Genomic DNA, 6,080 nt, shown 5'->3' on the forward strand with positions numbered 1-6,080 from the left:
TGTGCCATGTCACTGCTAATCCTCTTGCTTATAAAAGCCTTATGTCTGAGATTAAAATGCACCCTGGTCAGTGATTGGATAATTCCTATCTCAGAGGAGTCATTTGACAACCCACATTTTGTTTGTGATTATGACAAGAAACTGAAATTAATTCTTCAATTTAACACTTTTCCCTCTGGTATTATAGAGCAAATGTAACTATGATTAAGTGCTTTTCACCACATCGTAGAGGGGATGGTTTATTTGCTCTTAGCCTGTTAAAATTTAGTTTCATTGTTGGCTGGCAGTCCCTACCTTTAGGTCCATACAAATGAATATAATACAACAATGATGTTATGCTGTACCATGTTATATTATGCAATACCTCTCTCTTGACTTGTCATGGAAGAAAAAGCATTGACGTTACTGATAACACGAATGATGATTCTACTCTATTCAAGCAGCATGCACAATACGACCCACAACGCTAAAGCAGGTAAATGGAATAAATGCCTTCAAGAAAAAATTTCCAATACAGTATATGAATATATACTGTATTGGAAACAAACAGTCCCGAGAAGAGGTCTGATCAAGCAACATGTGAAAACAGCTGTGTTTTCTACAACAATTAGTGGATTGGCAGAAAAAACATCAACAAATATTTTCAGAATTGATTGATTGTTTAAGTGATTTTTTTAAGTAAGCAAAAAGGGTAAAAATACATGGGTCCCAGCTTCTTAAATGTACTACTAAATATCTTTGGGGTTGGTGCTGTTGGTCGGACGAAACAAGACATCATCTTGGACTCTGGGAAAAGGTGACACACATTTTCCAATGATTTGTGAAAAACTGTGAACTTATCTTTTAAGGAAAATTTAATTTAGTGAAGACAAATATAAGAAACATAATGAACAATAGTGTATGTGCCGAATATATTGTATCAAACAATAAGCATACATTCACTTCAGGTCTAGAGGAGACATTGACAGAACAGATTTCAGTATTATCATCGTGTTCGAGAATCTGTCACAGGAAATGCAACATTTACAACAGTACAGCATGGTGTACAGCATTCACAAGCATGTAAATGGCCAAATAAATAGGGCAGGACAATATGCTCAAATGGATTACACTTTTAATTTAGGTATTTATGTATCCATCAAGCCATATATAAATGTCTGACCCTCATGTGCTGTAAGTCACTGTCTTTGAATACTGTATTTACTCTTACAAACCGTGAGCATTTTTGTAACACCACAGTTAGTATTATATAATATAGTGTAAGAATAAAACCGACAGTCATGCCCTTTGCAGTGGAGGATGGGATGTTTGCCACCTACTGTGGGATGGCTGTACTTCCTGTCCTCTGCCTGCCTCAGCAGTCTCAGAGCAGGAGTGCTGCCAAGATACGCTCCAAGGATCATACAAAGCAGAGATAGTCACCAAACTGATCAGCACAGGGGAGGTTCAGAGGATATGCAACACAAGTGCTATATGTACACCCCAATTTTGTCAATTTTTAATTGAAATTAAACATTTCATTAAACTTTAAATGGTACAAAGGTAAGAGGTGAAAAAAGCTCCCAGAAACTGAAAAATAATGTCAATTTCATGGGTATAACTCAGGTTAACAAAAAACAGAATAAAAAAGCTTGTATGCAGCAATGGGCATTAATTAAGTCTTGAAAAGTTGATGCAAACTATTCCTAAAGGTGTCTTTTTGTCAATATAAAAGCTTGGAGGAGGAAGCATGATGCTTTAATTTCAGGGTCATTGAGAAATTAAGCTATATAGTGTAAATTTCAATAAAAACTGGAAAAATTGAGATGTTCTAAAACTTTTGACAGGTGGTGGATATTCATCGTTGGTCCCTTGTATTGGATTTAGCTTTGTTTTTTTTGTTTTTCACTGTGTAAACTGTGCTACACTACTGACATCTTGTGTGTAGTAGCTGTAATTACACATAGTATATTCCAAAAAAAGGAGTTTATGTCAGTATCTGGCCTGTAGAGAAAGTATTTTCTCAAGGACTTCCTGACCTCAGAAAAACAGGCTCATGTAAATATTTTCTTTACTGAAGATTTATAATTAAGTGCTTGGGTTTATTGACCCACTTTTTCCCTTAATGTTCCTTCATTTCCCTCTTCTTTTACAAGACTTTTAGATGCTATATATCGATGATACATGTATCTTGCTACCTTTTTACCGAAAGCTATCCACTGACATTGTACAGACAATACCAATACTGTAGTTTCTCACAGATGGTTTCTTTCATCAGTCTACATTAAAGAGATGGAACATTAAACTTAGAGTTTCTTTTTTCAACCCTAAGAGAAATGAATGTTAACTACTGCACTGACTATTAAAACTGTATTCAGCCCACTCTTTAGAAGCACTGTCAAAGCAACATGTGGGAGCTGTAGATGTTGAACAACAACATATCTGGTCCTCTGTCTTTATTAAAATGAACAGATGGTCAGAGACACCAATTTAAATTGTTCTTGTATAAACTTTTTATTGAGAGTGTAAATACTTTCAGCCATAGAATTGAGTGGAACAGCCAACACAGAAAAGGGGCACACTTCTGCTTTTACTCTGTGTGAATAGAGGAGATTATTAAACATCAGTTTGGTTTTATGTTAATAAATAAAAATCATGGCTACGTTATAAATAATATTGCTGCTGATGAATAGTTTCAACAACAAATATTTTTGTTTACAACTGTTAAAAATAGGAGACAAATCTCATCACAGGTATGCATTATATAAAGTGAATACGCTGCCACTATGAGTTTATTTGATATAATGCAGACCATATAAAAGCACATATTAGGAGTATTTTGACCACAATCTAGGTCACCTCTGATATTCACATGAAAACGGTAAAATCGGAAAAACAATTATGCATAGAAATTATTAGGTAATTAGCAAGTAAAACTTATACTGGAAATGACAACACATAATATAACATAAACATAACAGCCAATTAAATTGATGTTACTGTAAGTTTTTTAATTACATAATTATAACTAACTGGTTACACAAGTATTTGTACTGTAATTAATAGTTATTTTATAAAGTTAAGACAGGCACTAAGTATAAGATGCATAACAGAGGCTGAATGTTCGGTATAAAATCACATACGTACTCCAGATACTTTGGTTCATGTTGTTTTTTATGCTACAAAGGCGAGAGCTGCATGGTTCAAAGCCGTGTCCACAGGGAAATGCTTTTCTTAGTTTGTTGTTGAAGAACTTGCACCGAAGCCTGAACAACCTCATCCAACACCTTTGAATAAAAGCTGACCACTATCCAGACCTGATCACCCAACATCAATGGCAGACCTCACTAATGCTCTTGTGTCTAAACGAGAGCAAATCTAAAACTTTGTGGAAAGCTTTCTGTTACAGCAACATTCATGCCAGTCATTTTATAATCAGATATTCAACAGTCAGATATAGTATGCTTTTGATATTTGGGTGTCAAAATACAGCTGACAATGTGGTGTAGTTCTTACTTTCAGCATTAGACATTTAAATGCATGATTTGTCAAAAATGTCAAAGCCGACTTTTCCTGTTGCATGAAAGGTCTAGTTATGTTTCTGTTTGTGGTATGACCTGACCTGAAGTCATTTGAATGTAGTTTGAGGAAAACAAACACAAAAATATGAAAATGTGTGGTTTTGTGTATACAGTGAGTATATGTTTGGATGGAAAGGTGGCAGGTCACACGGTTGATACTGTATTTATTTGTGTTTTTCTTTGTGTGACACTCGCTGACGTTCTTTCCTTTGGGAAGGTCTAAACAGGATCGGTCCCTAGAGAACAAGGCAGAGAAGGGAGGATGTGAATTTTCTTTTTATGTCAGACCCAAGGGCAAAATGTTTATAAGACTTCAAAGACTTCAGCAGTGACTTCAGGATCCATTTCAGAGGAAATTCAGTGGGGAAGCTTTTGATATGTCATCTATTTGCAGGCTTTTCAAACACTATGCAGAGAACACAGTCGTTTTGTTCAATGTTTTTGGAAGAAACCCTGTGGTTATTTGAGACAAACAACCCTTTGAGTAGACATGTTGATTCAGTTTGATTCATTGTTTTGTTCAGATTGCTATCTGTGGTCACCAGGCCTGAGTGAATAGGTCCTATTTGAAAGTGCTTTCTTTGTTTCATCTGAACAGCAAAACACATTTCTGTGAAACAATGTAACATAATAAAACCTTGACATGAGCCTGTTATTTTCTAATCTCTTACTATGTTTTAGATGATTGACTGCAGTCAGTTTGAAGAGCATCCACATTACTGAAATATTCATCTATGTGAAGAGTCATTTCACCACTAGAGGTCAATGCGTTCCTCTTATTCACATAACTCCACAGTGGAAAGAAAAGACTAGACAGAAAAGTTATTTATGAGGAATCAGAAAAGAGGAATGAGGCTGAAAAATGCACATATTTGAGCTGTAGTGTTATTTGTTTTCATAGTAACTGGTTTAATAAAACTCAATAGTAAGTTAAGTGCCACTGCACATCTGTCAAACTGCCAGCCCTGGTTTATAATTACATAACATTTTCCTTTTTTTAGTTCTACCAGATTTACTAGTTTTGCATTTCACCAGCGTTCGGCTTTTACAGGGAATCGGCCAGTAGTTCCCCGTGGTCCTCAAGGACATTTTGACACATCACATGTTGTGCAGCATGGATCCTTCCCCATCCTCTGATGTTCAGTTCAGTTCGCCACCCCGCCTTGATGTTGAGAAGATAGTATGTGTGCTTGTTCTTGAACAGCTGCACTTGTGAGAATGAGTTTGGTTCAACACATTGTAGTGAGAATATATTTAATTTGATTTTATGTTGTTTTTTTGGCATATTTAAGGAGAACATGATGGTTGACCCATGTTAGGGAATAAAAGTCACCATCTCTTGGGGCTTTGCTGCTTCAATTTTGACTATTCTTTAAAAAAAATGCCTCTTGTAAGTCTCCAAGCTAAACAGAAGGGCAGTACATACTGTCCTTGCTGTGCTACCTCTCAACATATCAGCATTTTGTGAAATATGCATTTTTTGCTTTCTTGCCAAGAATTACATACCGCCCCCATATCTATCCTTGTAAGTTTCAGCCAGGAGACCACACAATTTCACTTGTAAACGTATGTTTCTGGTCAGAGGAAACAAATAAGATATAAGATGTTAATACATGAGCTTTTGATGTGCTGGTAGGTGAATTAATTCATCCAGAACCAGGCTAGCTGTTTCCCCATGTTAGCAGCCTTTATGCTCAGCTAATCTAACCCTCCCCTGGCTCCAGTGTGTGTGCGGTATCTTTGTCCTCATGTAACAGTTCTCTAATTAGATTGTCAATCTGAATTTATTGACTATGAATTTATTATGAATTAAGTGTTTGACACACTCGCTCTATTTTCTCTAATTCAAAAACCTGGAAACCAAACAGAACAAGAGGAAACAGAAGCAAATTAAATTTGTGGTTCGTCAAATGAATGCCATCTTCATTTTAATTTCCTACTGCATTTTAATAGACTGTAAACACATAGCTAATTTGATGTGTATGTGTGTGCCTACCAGTGAATGAGTTCAAGTGGATGCTTAATGGGTGGGCGGTCTGTTTGTTTTGTGTTTCTGTGAGGAGACAGAGGCATAAAACTGGACTTCTTCTCTACTGGCAGCCAAAATAAGTCAGCTGGAATCACACCAAGCCACCAGTAATATGTTTTCCTGGATTGGGGAGCAGAGTAGACCAGAGGGCATCTAATGAACCATAAATGACAAATCACTGATTTTGCTGCTCATTTGAAAATGAGCATTGGCAAATGTATGCCTGTTGTGCATGTGTGTCAAATGGACAGGAAACTAGTAGCTTAATGGACCATTTGCGGCTTATTTTCCAGATCCAATCCATCCATGCATTTTCTGTTATTGCTGCCATTTTCCCCTAGGAAATAGGCAGCAATATCTTTAATTATTTCAATCTCTCAGTGAATTTAAGGTATTATTCTAAGCATAAGTGGCTAATGTTGGCAGCTGATTTGACCTCATGAGAGAAAAATCGTTATAATGACGGCCAACAAGAAGCCCATATTTCCTAA

At 36.3% G+C, this 6,080-nt stretch overlaps 1 protein-coding gene across 1 annotated transcript in view; it reads left to right on the forward strand.

Moving 5' to 3' along the window:
• Nucleotides 1–6,080, forward strand: part of lysmd2 (LysM, putative peptidoglycan-binding, domain containing 2) — a 391,867-nt gene that overhangs the window by 22,067 nt on the left and 363,720 nt on the right. The gene's annotated exons all lie outside the window — the stretch shown is intronic.

The sequence above is a fragment of the Scomber scombrus genome, chromosome 1 (genome assembly GCF_963691925.1).
Source record: "Scomber scombrus chromosome 1, fScoSco1.1, whole genome shotgun sequence".
NCBI classification, from domain to species: Eukaryota; Metazoa; Chordata; class Actinopteri; order Scombriformes; family Scombridae; genus Scomber; species Scomber scombrus.